This window comes from Saccostrea echinata, unplaced genomic scaffold, assembly GCF_033153115.1.
Source record: "Saccostrea echinata isolate AGI-Se365-2 ecotype Australia unplaced genomic scaffold, CSIRO_AGI_Sech_v1 ptg000047l, whole genome shotgun sequence".
NCBI lineage: Eukaryota > Metazoa > Mollusca > Bivalvia > Ostreida > Ostreidae > Saccostrea > Saccostrea echinata.
Window position 1 is genome coordinate 1,008,893 of NW_026889796.1, and position 22,839 is coordinate 1,031,731.

The 22,839-nt window shown below is 33.6% G+C and overlaps 1 long non-coding RNA gene across 3 annotated transcripts in view; it reads right to left on the minus strand.

Annotated features, from left to right (window-relative positions):
- LOC133203030 (uncharacterized) overlaps positions 1-22,839 on the minus strand; it is a 64,270-nt gene continuing 41,431 nt past the window's right edge. For all 3 annotated transcript variants that reach the window (XR_009723328.1, XR_009723327.1, XR_009723326.1), the window contains one exon: positions 1-1,599. This is a non-coding gene — a long non-coding RNA (uncharacterized LOC133203030). The remainder of the gene's footprint in view (positions 1,600-22,839) is intronic.

The window sequence follows — 22,839 nt, forward strand, 5'->3', positions numbered from 1 at the left end:
CATTTTTATACATGTATTTACAATAACAATTAATGACATCATACATAAATTTTACAATTAAGGAAAATAACTGAGAACAACTAATATTTACTTTGAAAAAAAAAAAAGCTTTTTGTCAGTAGAGTTTATTTTTCAAGCAAAATTGTCGTGATCAGCACATGCAAGTAACACGAGGTATTTGTCAATATTATGTAAAGGATGTCAAACAAGCATATTCTGTAACGGCTCATATCAAGGAAATGTCATATACGTCTACATAAACATAACAGTTCAGGATTAATAAATAAACTGTCGCATGTCACCAGTTTGTATTATACGCAGCTTCACCCTGTGTGGATGCCTGTACATGCAATTATATAAAAATTTCAATTGAGGATGTAATAATCTTGTTTGGTCAGTTCAACCAAATAACCTGTACTGAAATACAAACCTATGCATATATATTACCCGACAGAAATAAGCTGATTTTTAATACACATTTTGTCACTAAGGCTGTATAATATCTAATGTAAAATCCAGTCATAGAGTGCAATCCCTTTAACACATTAGGGTTACCTAATGGTATAATCTACTTACAATGTTACTCAATTTCTTGCTGACAGAGAGGAAAAAATATATTTAAAACCACTCACACATTCTTTCTACCAACTGTCCTACTTTTGAGTCAAAAAAGATTTCAATAATTTTATACATTTATTTTTTTTTCCCCATTGGCAAATACATCTTTATATGTTTAAAACAATATAAAATGCAAAGTCAGATAAAAAAGTTATAAAACAGGAACATCTAGCCACTTCAATAAATCTAATAAGGAAGTAATTAAAGCAAGTTCATTCAATTTCAAACAAAGTGGCACATACTTCAAACATAACACAGATTTTGCAATACATATCATAAACATCAAATGTCTCGTGTGGTGTGCACAATTTTTACACCAGAGCATGCATTTTATTCCAACACCACCCCAGAGTTGTACCTAATTCTGGCAGTCCCATAATGAACAAACGATAATGATCTATACACAGAGTCACAGATTGGGACTAATTATGTTTAACTAATAGATAACTGTTCTAAGCCTGCATGCTCTTATTAATGTCACTGAGATGAGTGACTTGGCCAATCAATCATTACATAAGATGTGATCAGGGTTTAACATGACCACGTGGAAATGAAATGAGCTGAACAATTATGCAGGATGGATAGTATATTTGCATATTTTCTTGTGCTCATTGACGATATTAACAGCATTTTTTTTTTAATTTATGTAGTTTTAAAGTCTCTACATAACCTGTTGAAACAGCTGACAAAATTAATAGAAATGTAGTATATACAATTGTAGAGATGTACGTGTTACAAAAAATAAAACAACTCTTCGAACATATTACAGGTTCATACAGAGTCTAAAATTAACTTAAAGTACAAGTGAAAATATATAAACACATCTTTAACACATTTCTACCAGGAAATGAAACTTAGGAATGTTTACAGATTACCAGATTTTATGACTTTGAGGCTTTATAGTCTGTAAAACATATTGGAGCAATATCCACCATAATACAGAAGGAGCACCTGTGCAGTGAGAATGTCAGCAGACTTCAACTGAAAGAACATATTCAACATATTCTTTAAAAAGTTATTTATTCATATGTTTAAACATTTAATATTATTGAAAGTAGACAGCACAATTACATAATGTCAATTTTTTTTAAAGTTAAGGGCAATATATGATGTATGCGTATTATGCATATCATTTTTTTTTAGAATTGCTACAAAGCCCTCATGTTTGTAAATCTAACTGCTGTAACGGGTCTAAATGTAATAAATGCTTTTTATGTCTTGAATTACAAAATCTGAATACTAAAGGCCAGCATGCATATACTTCCAGATGTAAATCAGAGCCAGTGCCTACTGATTAGTCTTGACATATAACTTCCGGACAAGATATCCACTAGCTCTAATGCCTCAATATATGTTCAATATATATTGAACATGATATCGCTATACATGGCAAAACTATCAAATTTCACAATGAGGTCACTGTGACCTATATTCTGGTTACAACAATGCATTAAATGACAAGATTTGATGATTGAAGGCCTAAAAATTATGCAAGGTATCACAGAAAGACTTAAGAAATAAAGTAATTGTCCAAAGGACACAAATTCCTTTGCTACATGTCATATACCCCAGCCTAAACCATTTTAGCTAAGACCACTCTCCAGGTTTCGCAAAACAAATCTACTTTTAATAACACCTGTCACATATTCTGACCATGAAACTCCAATGACAATTTTTTGCTTTAAATCAGATTAATTTGTGACGAAAATTTGAACATCTGGCTTTGTGACTGAAAAAAAAGAATCAGCCTTGCATTTCTTCAGACCATCCAGGATGTCCATGCCATTCCAAGTTATTGCAGGGAAAACAAATATTTATTATTTAGCAGTCACATCCAAAGACCCTAAAAGCAATTCAAGCCAAACCTTTTAACCCATGGTGCAAACATGAATGCATTCACAAGTAATGCTCAGAACACAGGGCTTAGCCCACTACATTTAATTCCATGGCCTCCAAAAACAATTCAAGTACACACATTAATCATTAACCATTTTATGTTGTATATATGATGATCTCAATCTGTCAAACTTTTTTGTGTGAATACTGATTGCAACATGGGACTAACAGACATGTGGACATGGGTGACCACCCCCCCCCCCCTTTAAAATGGAGGGGAGGAAATTGATGAAGATGGTTGGAACTGTAAAATCATCAATAGTTGACTTCATTATACAGCCATAGAATTATCCATTAATACTTTTAAATAATTGAAAAATTTACACATTTTAGGGGCCATACTTTTAAAAGTGGTCTGGAAAATTTGTTTACTTGTATACTAGTATATTTTGTACATTCATTCTAGGATACTGCATCTGATTGCACTATTCTTGTTATATTTGAATATGTATTGAATTTTGATTGCACCTTACATAATCTTTGAAGTCTATAATTTTTCCTGGTCTTATAGAAGTTCTCAAGGTTATCAAGATGACTCATTCATCCTTCCCACAAGAGAAAATTCTGACTTCAAGATCTATTGTTGTTCTTTACTTTAAACATGTATTACTCTCAATTAAGATACTTGAAAAATTCTATATGAAATTTAGAAGAATAACTGAATGAGATCAATGTTAATGCTTGCAGCAAAGTTTTAAAATGCATAATAACAATAATCATACATGTATTTCACGTATAGCTCAAGTTAAATTCTCATAAAAGTGGTCAAGTGACAAGATGATCTCAGAATGGTATGCAACTCAAGCCTAGGGCATTCTACAGCAAGCTATGAAACACCAGTTTCTAAACACTCATTCTTCATTGAAACATAAATATCTCTTTTTAATAAGAAGCCTCATTTTTTTTTTAAACCCAGAAGCACTTAAACCCCAGTATTAATGTGAAAACAAATGTGCATGTGGTCTCATTGACCACAAAAATTCATGCAAATCCTGATGCAAGGATTAATAAAACTACAATATAGACCCTATAAGAAAGATGGGCATATTTGGTGGGTGATCTGCAGGAATATCATGTGTATGAAACATTTAAAGTTTAAATGTCCAAGATTTGGTCGGATGACCATTATATAGCTAGACAGACTCTACAAAGTTACACACATACTAAAATATTATATTTACACTGAAATACCTTGTCAAGTAGTAATATTCAAGTCCTCTTATCTTAATAGTGATGAAAGCATAGTAACACATCACATAAATAATAAACACCTGTAACATATTTAACAGCCTATAATCGTTAAATGCAGTTATATTGAAGATTCAGTAGATTAGAAGAATTAATGCTTGCACTCTTGGTGAAATTGAACCAAAATTTATCCATTATAACATTTTAATAAATCAATAAATATTAAAAATCAAATTGACAAACAAATTAATTATTTGTATAAAAAAATTAAAAAAATAAATGCTCCATGCAAGGACTGAACAAAACTTCTTGATTCCTGAGACTGGTAACACATACTATTGTGCCATCATCGCTACACAAACAATATGGATTCTAAAATGACAATTGTTGAAGCAACGCATTTACACAATGGAAATTTTTTTTTTAAAAAAAGTTCACTTTTTGGTCTCTGGGTCTTCTTTCCATTTTTTACAAATGTTTGCTAGTTTCTTTGAATTTAAATGACAAATTAATAATGTTATAAAATCACAGAGAGATGACCCGGAGATAGCAATTTTTCTTTAAAAACATGTTTAAAAATGTAACATTTTGTACCAAATGACTCGATCATCTAGCCATATTTCAAGATATATTTTAGAAAATCAGAACACAATATTGGGAAAATATTTCCCTTTCCTATTTCACAGGAACACGATACATCAAAAGAATGCTAAAATTTCATGTGACAGATCAATGAAATTTTCACTTTTCAAGTGCACCCATGCAGGTTCCTCCCAAATGCCATACAAATGTGCCCTCATTCTTTCAGGGAGGAGGGGATAAAAACAATTAAGATAATCATATTCTGAGTTCTTGCATAGAGAAAAGTGTAACCAGAAGTTTCTGATAAGACTGTAGCTCTACCGATTTGTCCTTTTACAATTGAAAGGGAACAGAATCACCTGGACTTGAAAAAAAATTTACTTTTACATTTACAGAATGATGTATCGATCCTCATGGTTTCTCAACTTGTTTCAAGTTTCGTTGAAATCAAAACAAAAATAGAGTAGCACACTGAAAGATTTTCAAGGATTCCCTTTTTTAGTAGCTATTGCAATATTACCAATAATTCAGAATTATGAGCCTTATTTTAGTCAACTTGTGTACCAGGTTTAAATTTATTGAAAATAGACATGTACTGTAGGGGACATATATTGTAGAAGTAATTTCTTTAATATTTCAAACATTATTCTATGATTAGACACTGTTTCTACATTGTTCTTTGAAATTTAAAAAAAACACAGCATTGTGTATAAAAGTATAGTTTGAAATCTTATTTAAATTACAGATTACAGATGAGCTATTATATGCCAAAAAAATTTTATCCTGATATATCATGATTTTTTCACAAAAATATCACGATATTAATATAATTTAAACACAACAATTTAATTTACACACAATTTTTATTAATATTTCAAATGAATTTCCATTATTTTTCTAACAAATACAGTGTGTCAACATAACTTTACTTTTTTCATTTTTAATTTTTATATGTTAATAAAGTATGATTGGATGCTAGGATGTTGCTGTCTTTTTCTGTTTTACAACTTATTTTTACAATTCCTTTAACTGTAATTGAAAAGTTTGAGCAAAAAAAAAATTTATTTCCGGAATCTATAATTTATTCACATATTAAAATACCGGTATGCAAGTCTCCATATCAAGATACTTATCGCGCAATTAAAAATTACAATATACCGGTATACTGATGAAATCACACATCCCTAATCGAAATCAGAACAAATCTATAGTTCAGGAGCAGAGGAGCTAAGCATTTTTAAAAAAATTCAAAATACTTTTATTAACCATGGCAACACCATTCACTGAAATAAAAATTTAAAAAAAAAAAATGCTCAACAGAATTATGTATCTTAGTGTAGTCTACTTTGTACCAACTTTTATTGAATTCAGACTTAAGTTACAAGAGGAGAGTAGTGTTTCATAGAATTTCATAGAAATTTCTCTTGCAACCATGGCAACCCTCTCTAAAAAACAAATAAACTGAACTTAAAGAATTATGCATTACAGGTTGCTGAAATGTGTAAATCAAGGGTTTATTGAAGAAAAGAAAAATCCAGACCAAAAACATAGGAAAAGTAGCATCTTCTTAAGCACCCTTATATGCTAATGAAAAAAAAGTTTTTTGGATGTTGAGAAAATTAAAAATTTTACATGAAGGGTACCTGTCATTTACCCTAGGAGAAATGTTGAAAGAAATCTAAGTTCAAACAAAGTACAAATAAACAGATATCAATGTTGCTTACTTAAATGGGGAGAATGCATGAAAATGAAGTGTTCAGTTAATTCATCTTGGTGTAATAAAATACTTAGAATGTCTAAATTGATTACAAATTGAGAAACACTCTAGACTTGATTAATCTGAGTTAAGATCTATAAGGGCAGATCACTCCAACTGCATAAAAATACCATGGAATTAGAACTCTTTAGTATGCAGTGTATAGAGGGTCCTTAACTTTTCTGGTCTTTGAAACAGAAATAGGAAAATCTCTTGACTCAGATATTTTATCAATCCAGTAGATTACTCAAGGTGAAGAGGACACAGCAGGAGATTTAGATATTTGAGGAAAGATGCACTGGATTTCTGTTAAAACATAAACTAGTTTTTATCTTGCCTGTCCTATAAATAACAACAGATACTCCAAAAGGTCAGCAGATTTACACCATTTTACACCATTCATAAGACAGTTTAGAAGAAACGATGGAACATATGTGCAGAACTCAGCATCTGTGAACAAGTAATGGCCTGTACAAATGGACTAAAGAATTTCTCAACCCTTCTGGTTACCTGTCGTTTCTTTTAAACTCACAAATCATAAATCTTTCATAAACCTTTGTAATCAATGGCGTTTCATTAAAAAAAAATCCGTCTCAGAATAGAAGAATGAAGTCGGTGTCTGAGCTTTATCACAATCCCGCAGGAACACTCCGTCATGGATTCTACAAAATGTCTGACATATATCATGGACTTGACAAGATTGTTGTAATCTCAGCAGCCTCTTATATGATTTACTGTCTGTACCTTTTGTAGGAAACTAGATACCTAGAGTCGACAATTTTCTGATTTTTTTTTCACAATAAATTCTTCCCAGAGAAAATGTACCGGTTATTGAAATGTTTAAATCAAGGATTTGATGACACCTGTAATTTAACATTAAAGTCAGCATTAAATTCTGAAAGGATATAATAAGTAATAAATATTGTTGCATATGTCATTCAAAACACTGAACAGCTACAGCAACTGGTGCATGCTTCAAAATTAAACATGTTGAACCTTATCTTTGTAATTGCTTTAGACGACATGAACCTTATAACAATAGAGTAGATGACATGAACCTTGGAGATTTATAAGAATAGGATATATCATGACATGAACCTTATAGTAGATCATGACATGAACCTTAAAACAATATAGTAGATGACATGAACCTCAGGGATTTATAACTATAGAGTAGATGACATGAACCTCAGGGATTTATAACTACAGAGTAGATGACATGAACCTCAGAGATTTATAAGAATAGAGTAGATAGCATGAACCTCTGAGATTTATAACTATAGAGTAGATGACATGAACCTCAGAGATTTATAACTATAGAGTAGATGACATGAACCTTATAACAATAGAGTAGATGACCTGAACCTCAGAGATGTATAACTTTAGAGTACATCATGACATGAACCTTATAACAATAGAGTAGATGACCTGAACCTCAGAGATGTATAACTTTAGAGTACATCATGACATGAACCTTATAACAATAGAGTAGATGACCTGAACCTCAGAGATGTATAACTTTAGAGTACATCATGACATGAACCTTATAACTATAGAGTAGATGACATGAACCTTATTACAAGTATTATGCAATATAGTAGATGACATGAACTTAATATCTGTGGGGTAGATGACTGAACCTTATTTTTATAACTATAATGTAGATGACATGAACTTTACAGTTATGATTTAGGAGTTGATGATTGAACCTTTTTTTTTTTTGTAACTGTAGTGTAGATGACACAAACCTTAGTTATATCTATTACTAAAGAGTTGATGACTGAACAAAGTGTACATGAAATGAACCTTATTTTCATAAATATAGTGTAGACGACATCCACATCTTCAAACTGGAATTGTATATTCAGTTGCCCCATGGTTTTCCAGATAGTTAACCTTGATTAACTTTAAGACTTTTGTCTTATCAATTTGAAATATTTACGAAAATTGCCAAGGGCAGTGACAAATCAAACTCGGTCAATTTATGCAGTGGTCTATCATCACCTCTCCACATGACAAACATTCAGATTTCATGTCCTGCCTACTTTTTTTTTTTAAATAAGCCGTCCCTTAATGTTATGAAATCCTAAAATTATACTTCAATTGCTTTGTTTAATTTAGAATCATTAATGTTTATTGGATTTTTTTAAAATTACAGCTCCTCAGTTATCCAACAAATAAACACCCTCTCTCTCTCTCTCTCTCCCTCTCTCTATGTATATATATAATTATGAGATGTGAAACAAATTTGTCAGAAAAAATTATATAATCAGTGATCCAATATCTTGTTTCATTGAAAATTGATCATGCCATTTACAACAAAGCAAGACTTAATCATGTTAGTTCTTATATATACTAATGTTTCATTTACAGATGGTTCCCTTTGCAAAAAAAAAAAAAAAAAAAATGTTTTGCTACTTTAAAAGATTTTTATCCATCTTCTTTTTATTACTGCTGTCATTCCGTTACAGCACACATTTTTCAAACAAAAATTTTCCTTCAGCTGAGCTAGTTTTCAACATTAATTTAAAACAGCTTTTAACATAGAGAGCTCTCTTCTTTCACTCTCTGCCTTGCCAGCAAAGCCATAATTACTGTCTATTTGCTGAAACTAAATCTAGATAGATTTGAGTTTTCTCTCAGATTTTTTACATTTACTGTGTTTCACATCTCCAAGCATCAAGACTTGACATAGCTGGAGGCTGCTTTATTGAGAAAATTTTAAAGCTCTGCCATTGTGCTAGTAACAAAACCCACTGTCATTACCAGAAAATAGCTGATGTGTGTTTATTTTCCAATTAAATACCTGTGTTGTTGTTTAGTTTCTATTAAAGCCCAAAATAGAAAGCCAAATATATTTAATCTTTTTTAACAAAACAGAATTTACAATGAGATTGTTATCTTGCTATTCTTTCCTTGGTCAATTAAGCTTTCTACATGTATAAAAGTCAGATAGGCTGTTTGTAGGTTCTGTAAGTTTTAATTTGCTAAATATACCTGTTCCCCCAATCCCTTTGCAGAAAATAAAAAAAAAATTTCTATCACTCAGCAACTTTAAGATAATTAAATAAGATAGCACACATCATTTGAGTTTGAAATTATTAGGACATTATCACATATATATGGGACTAGGCCATCCTTAAAAAATTGTTTGTTTGTAATTGCCGTCTAGGGGGAAGAAGGGACAGAACTTTTTTTTCTTCCAAAATTGAAGTTAATTATTAAAAACTGTTGATAAAAATCTTGATAAGAGTGCACACATTATTTTCTGAATTTCTTTAAAAAATCTCCCATCAACCAAGAACCCAGTTTTTGCTAAGTTCTGATGCTGTTTAAGTGTTTGGTTAGCACATGTGATAACAGGCCAAGAATTGATTGAATAAAAAATAATTCTTATTTTTGGGCAATAAATTTTTTTTCCAGGAGTCGTCAAATCCAAACAAACAAGAATTTTATTTTGACCCTGTACTGAAAGTATTCTAAATTTCAATTTACAAATGAACAAACTCTTGAAAGCATCAAGGAAACCTGCCTCATCAGCAGATCTATACTCACAAGGATGGGAAGTTAATTAATGCACCTGTATTTAGACAAAGATCAAAGTCATTTCAACAATGTCTGATCCTCTTCTTTGGTTCCCATTTCTGTCCTTTTTACAGGAGTCTGCAGGTGGAGTGGAAAAATCTTTTAGGACTTCGACTCTTCCTGATCAACACCTACTTGGCAATATATGTAATAAATTATACATTTTCCAATACTTTAACAGAATGACCGTATAACCTTTGTTCAACTACATTTATTGATTACACTATTCATCTGCAGTCACATATCTGGTGGTTGTCCAAAAATGTCCAAACCAACATCACCTAGCTAGCACATGCATCATGAAATGTTTCCTGTGAGCTAATTCTCTTAGTGTACTACCACCTCCCTCAAAGAGAAAGAAAGAGCCCAGAAGGGGGGAGATTTAGGCTCTTTCTTCCTATATATATATGAAATTGGACTTTGCTGTAAGCTGGGAACTGTGAATATATAGAGAATGAAGTTCAACTTGCAAAACATCTCATTAATGTGCGCAAAAAAATACCTGAATATGAGAAGTATACGCTCCATAACCAGTTCTATGAAAAATTGATTGTCCATTCTCATGAATAATTGGTAAACTGAATTTTCCGCCTTATCATCAGTTTTTCCTGAATGCATGAGTTTAAGATGGATTGACAAACACGGGCATTAAACATTCTCATTATATCAATTAATTACTCAAATATATGGTCTCACACATCATTTACTTCATCAATTCCACTTTTCAATAAATACAATGGAACTAAAATAAATGGAACAAATAATTGCTTGCATTTTACATGAGTTCTTAAATCAAATTTAAATTGCAGTTTTTCCCAACACAGATTTTAAATAGCTTATATATCATAAAACTAATCAATCAGCTAGTGTTTCTATCAATTGGTCTATAAAAAATACAGCAAATCAACCTCAAAGAAATATCCATGTTAGATCCCTGACCACAGATATTGTACTTGGAAGCTCTCTAGGAATTAAGGTCTACCCCAAGCTCCTATCAGAGAGGATGAGTCTTCATGTATCTATAGAGTCCTATTTTCTCAATTTTTCAAAAACTGAAGTCATACTTTTCTCAAGTTTAAGAACTAATGGGGGATGGAGAAGGGGGGACCATAACACACACCTTGTACTCACAATTATTCTAATTACAAGTTTATGGAAACTTTATAATGCAACAATGGAGACCATATCATCATTTCAAAGAAAAACAAGAAAGCAGAAAACTACTTTCTACAAGGACTATCATGCAATACTTCATAGTCATAAGATAAATGTTTCGAAGTATAAATGCAATAACAGTATTCAGCATCATTAATCCCCCCCCCCCCCCCCCACCTCTTCCAAAAATCTTCAGAAAATGAAAAACAGACAAATAGCATTTTTTTTTTCAGAATCTGTGCAGTTGACCGACTTGATAAGAAATATGGCTGACGTCCTCTGTTACTTGATCTAGTAGTACCATGGACAAGAAAGGATTCTACAGTTCAAAGCTCATGTGGTTATCACCCCCATAGGTTATTGCTGTGTAATTACGTTTCACTAGGCCCTATCTTCGTGTTAAAAGACACATAATTCGATATCTGGACACAAGCACAGGCTTTTCCTGGACTATATTGGATCAAGTATGGTTTTGGTCAGTTGAATCTATTTTGCAGCACCAGAGTAATCTTGTTAAAGGATGTTCCCTTTCATCTGTTCACCATCCAGAACTGTAGTTCTCATGGTGGGAACATGATTTTGATTGAAAATTTAAATCAAAATCTGTGTTAAATGGAATGGCTGTCCATTAATTTCACTCTACATAACAGAATTACACTAATCAACTCAATGCTATTAGTTAGGCTATAAAACAGCTGAATTCTCAAAAGAACATGACATGTTATGGATGAAGACAAGATTCTCTTTTGCATACAAGTGAATCTTGAAAGTGCATTCAAATTGTATGTTTTTGGGGGGTGGGGTGGGGTTGTTCATATATATCCCTACCCCAATTTAACAAAATGCCTACTTATGTCTATATACATACATCAAATTACAAAAATAATGATCCCTGGACTAATTACTTATGTTCATCAAAACTGCATCTAGAAGTGGAATAGCTAAGAACCATGTATCCTGAGAAAAGAATGCAAAGCTGACGCACAATTAAGTAATGGACGCCTGGCAATGTCAAAATCTTTATTGACCATGACAAAATTGTTATCTGCCAAACTGTGATATATTTACCGAAGGAACACAATGACAAGTCCTAATGAAATTGTGTAGAATGTATTCTTTAACAAGCCCCAGCTAATGATCAGGCCAGTAATGCAGTTCTAAAAGACTCCTCATTTTACAGGGTCCATTTGGTAACACTCAAGTAATCTAGAAAATGACAAGAGCTTTAATTCTGTCAAATTCTATTGCCTCCTCTGGGTGATTTGTAAGTAGCAGATGCATAGAAGCCTGTGTGGCCAGTATAAAAAAGCCCACTGCACTCTTCAGTGTAAGAGGACACTAACCCTTCCTCCTAAACTGGCTTATTGCATCCTATTTCCATGCACACAAGTCGACTGTCAAATCATTTTTTGGTTGTCATAAACATTAAATAAATATGCTAAAAAAGATGTCCTAATGTAAATACATTTTCAAGATCTTTTTAGTGGTATAAAAAACATAAACAGCTGAGAAATGGCTAATAATTTTAACAAATATCAGAATTTTTCAAATGCCCCCACACTGTTCTGTGACTTGATTAACCTTTGGATTTAGTAAAGCTTTACAATTTCAGCTGTAGAACTATGTATACATATCTCTAAATATGTCTTCAAAATCAAGTTCTGAAGTGTTTTGCAATGAATGTAAGTGATCATTTTCCATTATTTGTTCTTTTTTTCTTGTGAAGAAAGTAAGAATAAGGTGCCTTTTGTGCAAATCCAAAAATTTGAAGACAATAATTAAAGCAGTAAATAAATGTCTAAAACATTATCAGGATACTCAACATGTGTTAGTTGAACTGTAATTCTTTATTCTTTTTTTATCACTCCAATCATCCCATTTTATTTTCAGATTTATGGGCCATGAATAGAAGCTCCCTCCTCTCATAAAAAAATAAATATTAATTGTAACCCAACAACATTACAGGCCTGAATATAACCTGTCCTGTGCTAAAAAGCACTGAACTTTGATGTACAGCAATCAGTTATATCAACTTGGAAGGATGGAATGAAACTAATGAATAATTAATATGATTTAATGAAAATTCACACGAGGAGATCCATTTACATTAGAAAAACAAAATAAACACACTGCCAAAGGTAGAAGTCATCAAACACATTGCCAAAGGTAGAAGTCATCAAAATTGTTTTTCTCAGTAGTATTTGAAATCAATAAAACACCTAATCAGTTAAAATAATGCTTTTTCCGATTTATGTGCTGGAAAGTCCAATTTCCAATCCATGTATATGATCTGCGGCAGATTTACTTCATGAAACATTATCTCCTTTCAAAGTATCACAAGTGTTCAATACTGTGTTATCTGGTGGCTAAAGCTATCAAGAAAACCACAATGAACTGAAGAGGCACATACTTCTGAGAACAGTATGGTGGAATATTTGTAAAATCAAGTGCATTATCATTGCAGTTTTTAACTCCATTTAATGAGTCATAGATTTATAAAATATTGTGCAATTACGTCTTACATTAACTTTATACAAACTAGAAAACTGACAGACACACAAGGTCTCATAACCCATGGTTCACATGCGTCTGTTTACACAGGGTGTGCAAATTGTGCATATTAGCAAATTCTGCACCTGAGTGTATTTTAGTGCATGTGAACAGGGAGTGGGGGGGGGGGGGGGGGGTGTTTGTATGTATTTTTACTTTGTGCAAAATTTACATCTAGTCAGACTAGGTGCAAATAGATGGTTTTCCATCAAGGTGATTTAAGCAAGAGTTATTTCCCATGGCCGCCATATTGTAGGTCAACATCCCCAGATCCCTTCATTATTCAACCAAGTTCAATTTGTTATACTGGGCATTTTTCAAGTTAAATTATCTATAACAACGTCTGAAATTGCAATGGGAAACAGGGCTGACACCCTATTTGGTGCTGTATGAATTTCAGCCGTTAAAAACAAGTAATAAAAGAAGAGTTTGCGTTGGCGACATTAACTCTGTTGAAATCACTTGTGGATTTGATTCGTTTTCCTACTGAGATGTTATATTTTTTGTAAATAGAATATAATATACACACCAATTGGTGCAGACAGTATCAAGGCATGTTGTAAGCCTTTACAGAAAAATTGAGAGCAAATTAAAACTGAAAATTTTGATTTATTTCAATTTTTGTCCGTTGTCATGACAAGATACGAAAATTCAGTCCGTTGTCATCGGTCCGTTGTCGCTGCTGTATTGTATACACTACGATCTTATGTTGTTTAGGTATCGTTAAGCATGCCATCAAAAAGAGGGGTGTGACGTACATATTGTCGTTTTGTACATATTGTCGTCGGCGACAAAATGTACCTACCCTGACTGCACATATCGTCATCCTACGATACATATTGTCGACGGCGACAATTTGTACCGAGACGAGCCTTTTTTTTCCTCCTGCGTAATGGAAGACAAAATGTACAGTCAAGAATCGGCACGTTTTGTCGTCGACGACAATATATACTGTGACCATTGGCACATTTTGTCGCCGATATATTGTGTTGAATATTTACTAAGGTCGTGAAGAGAGAGAGATTGACACACATACAGAGAGCTAGACAAACAGAAGGATAGACAAAGCGTTTGGCTGATAAATAAGTAAACAAGTTGTATTTATTTAACATTACTCGCAATATTGTAGGGAGAAATGGTGTTGCTCAGAAAACTGTGTCCAGCATTGGTTTACATGACTTTGATATGTCAGAATACCGTAATTCTTGAGATATCTGAAAAAATCAGTCTATTCTTTTTTTCTCGTTATATATACATGGATATGAGATTGTAAGTTATTTGTTCAGTAGAAAAGTTATCTGGAATTCATTTTTTTTTTTGTTTAATTCTCATACGAGTGCCGATATAATTGGTTTAGGGGTTGACATATTTTAGCTCACCTGAACTGATAGCTCTAGTGAGCTTCTTGTGTCGTCCGTCTGTCTGTCGGTAAACTTTTCACATTTTCAGCTTCTTTTCAGGAACTACTGGCCAATTTCAATTTCAACCAAACTTACCAGAAAGCTAACATGGATAAAGGGAGTCAAGTTAGTTCAAGTTAATGGTCATGACCTCTTTCAAGAAAGTACATGTGTAGTTAAGAATTAGTGAAAATTTAGTAACATCTTTATATAATTTTCTCAAGAACCGTTGTGTCAGAAAAGTTAAAACTTATGTGAAAGCTTTTATAATTATTATAAAGTGTAGATTCATTTTTATTCAGATCATGTCTGGGAAAAGGTGGGGCTACAAAAGGTGTTCAAAGTTTTAATACAATATTTAAGAATAATTCTTTCAAAATTTTCTTCTCAAGAACTTCTGGATCAGATGAGATGATACTTATGTGAAAGTACACACATGAAGTGTACTTTTAATTTTTTAGATTCTGACACGAAAAAGATCCCACACTTTGCAATGGCTCTGAGTTCCGAAAATAGGTCTAAATTTTTGGCCCTCCACCGGCAAGTGGGATATTAAAACAACAAACAAACAAAAACAAAATCAATTTTGTTCAAATCATGACCCCCATAGGTAGGGTGGGGCCACAATTGGTGATAAAAGTTTTCCGTTGAAATATATACAAAAACTCTTTAAAAATCTCGAGAATCAAAGACGGATCTAGCACCGGCGCACCCCACCCCCTCCCCCATCCCTATCCCACCCTTCCCCCTCCGTTTTTTTTTTTTTTTCATTTTCTTTGCTCTTGTAAATTCTGTTTTGTTTTTAACCTGTATATACTCTCAATTTTGTTCACAGGTAACATTTCATGATTAAATAATATAATTAACTTATACATGTACAGTAAAACTCCTTCACACACAAACGATTTTTTTTTTTTTTGGCTTGTCAAAAAAAAAAAATCTGAACCGCCCCCCTCCCAGTTCTGAAATGGTGGAAACATTGCCATGCATTGTCATGCGACATGTACTAATGGACGACAATATGCTTAGTGAGTGTATGTACACGTCGCCGGCGACAATATGAACAGGTCGACAAAATGTACTGTCACAATCACGCTACATGAATAGCATACGAGATACGTCAATGTGATTTACACACCAATTACATTTACAAATCCACCGAAAACAAGAGGCCCATGGGCCACATCGCTCACCTGAGCACTTTGGTTCGGAAATAGCAGAAATCAGTTCAGTATTAAAAAGTTTAAATATTAAAGTGAGGAGGGGGGGGGGGGTATGATTTGCATGAACAAACTTGAATCTACACCACCTAAAGATGCTTTTGAACTGACTAATAATGGCTTTGTTTTCTAAAGAAGAAATTTTCATTGATATATCCTTTATAACCCTTTGTTTAACTATGATCCCCTGTTTGGCCCCTCTGTGGGATCATGATTTGAACAAATTTGAATCTACATTACCTGAGGATGCTTTTATTTTATGATGACCAATCACGTTTCTGCTGTTCTTGAGAATAAGATTTTTTAATGATTTCCCTTATGTATTCCTATGTTAAATTTTGATTTGAATAAACTTGAATCTACACTACCTGAGGATGCTTCCATATAAATATGACCAATTATATGGCTTTGTTGTTCTTGAGAAGAAGATTTTTAAAGATTTTTCCTATATTATCCTATGTAAAATTTTGACAGCCCACTGTTGCCCCATCCTACCCCCGAAGTCATGATTTGAACAAACATTACCTGAGGATGCTTCCACATAAGTTTCATATTATCGGCCGTTGTCTTGCCCGATTTTTTTTTTCGTCGGCCGACCAATTTTATGTATGTCAGTCGGGTCAAGTTATAATTTTTTTTTGCGTCTATGGCCGATTCAATTGAAGCACTCATTGAATAGTCCGTCCACCAACCTTCGATCATCGGCCGACCATCGGCATACAGTTTTTAAAGTCGGTCGTCAGTCGGTCGACATTTAGGAATTGGGTTTTCGCACAACTGTGGGCCGAAGATGAAAATCAAACTGCGGCCTAGCGAACGATGATCGGGCGACGGTTGGCCAAATTATAAATATTTTTACTTTTAAAGGTATCGGTGTTCCTAGGAATTAATGTGACTACTCTGCGTCGCCCGATACTAGTGTCGGCCGATCATGTTTATTCAGCCGACGATACAAAAATTATTTGGTTGCCCGACCATCGGCATGTGACATAAGCATAACATTTTAATTTTGTTATACTGATGATATACAAGGAATTGTATATGTTTGCATACTAGCTAGGATGCAGGTTCCTAAGAGAAAATGAATTGAAAATAAAAACACCGCTGAATAGTTAGCACGTTGATGTGAGCTGTTTTAAGACGACCCCGAGATTCAAATATATTTGTAATATGCTTTGTATTTTTTAAAATAAAGCATATATTTGATCATTTCTGTTGCATTTTATTGATTTACTAACATGTTAAGAAAAATGACAACGGACCAGATAAACTTAACATGTACTGACAACGGACTTTTTGCTTATAAATTGCGATTTCTTAAAACATGTTAGCTACAAAAGGCTGTCAGTTGTCTAATACATTGAAAATGAAGTTTCTCTTCATATTTTAAAATAAAGGTACCATTTCGATGAATTAAATATAGGAAATATATAATTTACCACCTCACGATCATGGCTTCACTCATGGGCATGTGATCGCCAACCAAAACTCCTCAAAATGTATTGTGGATATCAAATACATAAATCTTTGTATGGAATACTGAATGTTGTATCTGTTTCCCAAAATTCAAATTTATTCTTAGAATTTGTCAAAAACATTAAAATTTAGGCATTATGTATTAATTCTTGTATCTTTTGCATGACACCGGACGGATTTTATCATAACCTCACCTGTATATTCATGACAACGAACCAGTTTCAGTGCTTAACTTTAAAGGTTTCTGACAACGGTACTGTCCAGGAACTTAACGTGTTCCTGGCCGTGAAACTATCCTAGCCTATATAAAGCACAGTTAGTCTCTGTAAATTAAAAAAAAAATGTGTGAATTATTACACCACATAAACAAAAAAGCTCATTGGCCACAATGCTCCCCCGAGTCACTTCTGTTCCACATCAGCAGATATTTTTTCCTTATATATATATTCCTATTAACACTTTGATTACCCATTGTGAATTATTACACCATATAAACACAAGAAGCCCATGGGCAACAATGCTTCCCTGAGTCACTTCTGTTCTTCATCAGCAATTTTCCCTTTATATTCCCGTGTAACATTTTGATCACACATTGTGGCCCTACCCTACCCCAGAGGGTCATGATTTGAGCAAAGTTGAATCTACCACTATCTGAGGATGCTTCCTTATTAATATGACTGATCATGGCTTTGCGATTCTTAAGAATAGTTTTAAAGATTTTCCTATATATTCTTGTGTAAACTTTGCCCATTGTGTCCCCACCCTACCCCATTGGTCATGATTTGAACAATTTTCAATCTAAAGTATGTCATGAGGCTTTCACATAAGTTTCATCATTTCTGGCCTTGTTTTCAAGAAGAAGGCATTTAAATGACCCCACCAATTTTCACCATTTCTTAATTATCTCCCTTTGGAAGAGCATGTGGTCCTTTATTTGAATAATTTAAAACCCCTTCACTCAAGGATACTCTGTGCAAATTTTGGTTGAAGTTGGTCCTGTAGTTCTGGAGAAGAAGACAAAAACTTCAAAAGCTTACTACAACAACAGACAGATAAATTTTGATCAGAAAAGATCACGAGCCTGTGGTCAGGTGAGCTAACAATTATCACAGCAGTTACAATAACTTTTGACCTTGGCATTTTTAGGGGTCCCCAAAAGCTGTAAAGTTTTCCACTTGCCATCATCAATCATCTATGTATAAGAGTTTTGTTGGTTTGCTTCACATCCCTTCAAGAATTTTTCACTTATATTGAGATGCCACCACTTGCTGATGGAGGGCTGCAAATTTAGACCTATGCTCAGCTCTTTTGGCTTTCGAGCACTGAGAAATCTTTTTCGTGTCAGCACCTACTTCGACACAGGATCTGAATTTATTTGGTCTCATCTGAAGGACTGGTCTCCAGGTCCTGCAGTGGGATTCCAACCCATGATGTAAGGATCAACTCCTTACTCCGCAACTCTACAGCAAATGTTCTAACCACTGTGCCACGCGGGAGACCCTATGTACAAGTGAATCTGAAGTCAGATTGCAAGGTAATCTGGTTATTGTGTCACATAAAAATGCTGAGGAGAGGACATATGGACATGCAGAGTCCACACATCTTGATGCATTGCCTTAAATACATCCAAAAATAATTTATGAAGATCAAAAGCTCCTTGCTTACATCTAAAAGGGTTGGTTAAAATGCTACTCATAAAATATGAAGAATATTATTTACAATTCAACTAAAATTACAAAAGAACCTTTGCATGCTTTATTTCAACGCTGGGTTTCTATAGTCCGACTTCCTTTCACAGGTCCTTGACCTTTCCTAACCCTAGCATCTCTCTCAATCTTCCACTGTTAATTCCTGGTATTAATACTCCCCCTAGAGCAAAGTGACTTATTAAAAATGGAGGCCTATCTTACAAACCAACAATAATGCACCATATACTGAATCATTTGTTTTTCTCCATTTTCTTCAAATGCAAGAAGTCAAATTTTTAGTTTTATCATTATTACCCTTATCCATCAACAGTGGTTTTAAACACAGAATAATTTGACCAAAATTTATGAATAATTTCCACTATATTGTTTCACCTTTCCCCAGAGAATATTATCTTTGATGAGGATCAACCCCCTATATAGTCAAGTTTCTGCAGACAGCTCTAATTAGTATTCATCACTAGATGCATAATTAATACTGGCTTCTAAGTGCTTTATAATTAACGTCTCTGTGCATTTTTATTAGTCTATTCTGATGGAGTGTATAAAACTTTCTTGCATTCACCAAAATCAATTCTTAACTAGTAAACTAATTGTTCAGAGAACAATTAGAGGTCTTTCCACCTTTTTAAGTGTTTCCGTGTCATTTGGGCTGAAAAAAAATGAAGAAAAATGCAATAAAAAAAAAAAAAAAAAAAAAAACCTCCTCCAGCTGGGATCGAACTCAAAACCCTTAGTTTGAAAGGCAGGTGCGCTAACCATTAGGCCACGCACTCCAATAACAATAGTATGTTAAAATGTTTAGGACTATAGAATAATTGCAAGCGTATTTTTAGAATCGGTAGGGGAAGAAAGAAGTTCCGTAAAAGGAAATAGTTCCTGAATTTGCAAGCAGTATATTAAATAATAAGGGACAGACTGCGTAAGAAAACATTAACACTGTTCCCTAATGAAAATTATTAATGGACTGTAGCCCGATTCATCGATATTGTGAGCATGCTGAATTTTTTGTAAATAGCTTTGTTGTAAGCTTAAAAGATCGGGTTTGGATTTTAACATTTCTGACTGAATATCCTGAAATAAATATGAAACATTTAAATAAGCATTTCTTTGGGTTAAATTAAATATGTGTATCACAAATTAAACTCCCAACATGCATTTTTAGAAGGGAAAGACGACAATGAAAGCGAGAATTGTTTTTAATCTACTGAAAATCGCTATTTCTGGAAACTGATTAATTCTAAAGAAAAATCAAATAAATTCCAAATGTAAAAGAAAGGGAGAATGCTTGGTATTAAAATGTCGTATCATATCAGGAGAATCGAATGCTGCTAATGACATCTGAAGAAATAGCCAATAAAAGGTTTAGATCATTTCTTCGTTCACCTGCACTTTAATTACAAACACAACAGAACTTGTAGTTTTTGCCGTGAAACTTCAAGACTTCTATAAACTTATAGGACTCACCGTAAAACTCTCCAGAAACTTTCTCTGAGGTCTATACTACAATTGTACCAAATATGGTGTCGATCCGAGGTCTGGTTGGAATTTGACAGAAATATTCTACGTTGTTGTTGATGTGATTTTTTTTTTTTTTTTTTAAGAAGGGGGGGGGGGGGGGAGGTTAATTATTTATTTTATGCCTCTTTTAAACTAAGAATTGTAACTACTTCCACATCCTTAAGCCTGATTGTGACCTTGGGTCAAGGTCAAAGGTCAAGGTCATTAAAAAAAAAAAAAAAGAGAAATCTTTACTTTTCTATGATTTTACCTGATACTGGAGCTGAATGCATGTCCTTACTTTTCCATTTGACCCAAGGTCAAGGTGAAAGGTCAATGTCAAAGTTCAAGGTCATTTGGTAAATTGCCATATTTTACACATACATAAGGAATTTTTAATGTTTTTAAATGACCTTGACCTTTGACCTTGACCTATATTTCAAGGTCAAAGGTCGAACATGCCCATGCAGTTAATCCCATGCCTCTAGGATACACCGTTTTAAAAAAAAGTTCATTAAATGTAAGCAGCGTAAACTTTCAGGGGCAGCAACTCATACAAGGGACCAAAGAATGCTTTCGCAATGATAGAATGAAGAGAGTACTAAATGAGTCGAAGACACTGACGAAGGTTTGGAATCTCTACGGTTTACGGTTTCGGAGGAGTAGCGATAACAAGGTTTTGTTGCACAAGGGGTGACAACTTTTGAATGGGTCAAGCTCGGGGGACAAGAATGAAATCTTTGAAATAGTTTTAGAAGGACATATTACAGATGCAAAGATATTCAGTATATGTTGAAAGACAAAAGAGATATTTAAAAAGCTAATTTTCTCATATTTTGAATGACCTTGTCCTTTGACATCTATATAAATTTCAAGGTCAAAGGTCACACATGCCAATGCTATTGGTCCCATGTCTCTACGATTAATCGTTTAGAAAAAAATTAATTATTCGTAACCATCAAAAACTTTCAGGGGCAATAACTAATTAAAGGGGTTTATGCAACCTTTCGCACTGAATAGATTGAAGAGTCTACTAAATTAGTCAAAGACATTAGTGAAGGTTTCGTATCTCTACGGTTTAGGGTTTCGAAGGAGTAGCGATAACAAGCTTTTATTGCGAAAGGGGTTGTAACTCCTTGAGGGGTCAAAGGTCATATACGCAGGGTCAACTGTAAAAATCTTTTACGAAGTGCATTCTTATGGACCATAAATCTTTTCGATAACTTTTAAAACAAAAAACCATTCGGCGGAAAAATAATAAAAATAATAATAATAATAATAAACAGAACAATTTCAATAGGTCTTTCCACAGAAAGGTGGAAAGACCTAATAAACAGAACAATTTCAATAAGTCTTTCCACAGAAAGGTGGAAAGACCTAATTCTGTGTACTGATCATATCACATGAAACTCTTGTAACTTATCATTTCATAAATTCCTGTATTTTGATTGCCTAGAGAAAATAAAGAATCTTTAGACTCTCACATTCACCCAATAAAAATAAAACTGTAAGATATACACTTCACATCTCAAATAAAATACAATGACTGCATTTCAGAGGAAGGATCTCAAGTTTAAAAGGCAAAAAAATTAAAAGTTGTGAATTAATTTTCATGTTCACTCAGCACTGAGGAATGGTAATGTAATTTAATATACTTTGCTAAAATCAGCACACTTTTCTGATAATAAATGCAAACATTCCACATCAAAAAGCCAAATAAACAATGCAAGATTTGCATCTCTTAACAGTTAGATAGCAGATGGTTAGTCTTTCAAAGTAAACACCAGGCCACGTTCCCACCAGGGACACTCTTACATGAGCCCTCTCACCACAGCTAGAGAATTATTAGATGAGCTTGCTGACTTATGTTCATCAAAAGAAAATTGATGAGCTTGTCTTTACAATGTGTGATAATGTAGGGTCATTTGATCTATAACTGATAAGGCTATATGGACCACCAGCTAAGTAACCACTGCTGCTTCAAGATTGTCCATGCTGAATGATCAAGGGCAGAGGGTCAGTGTAAAAACATGGAAGAAAACAAGATGAAGACAGTTTCAGCCAGAAAACCACACCACCAAGTGGTCGCAGAAAATTGCTTTCAGAGTAAACAAGGCAAATTTTTGAGTAAACACCATAGGAAGTTTATAGCTTTACATAGGGCCCAATCACTTATGGTGCGTTCCCTCATTACTGCTATCCATCAC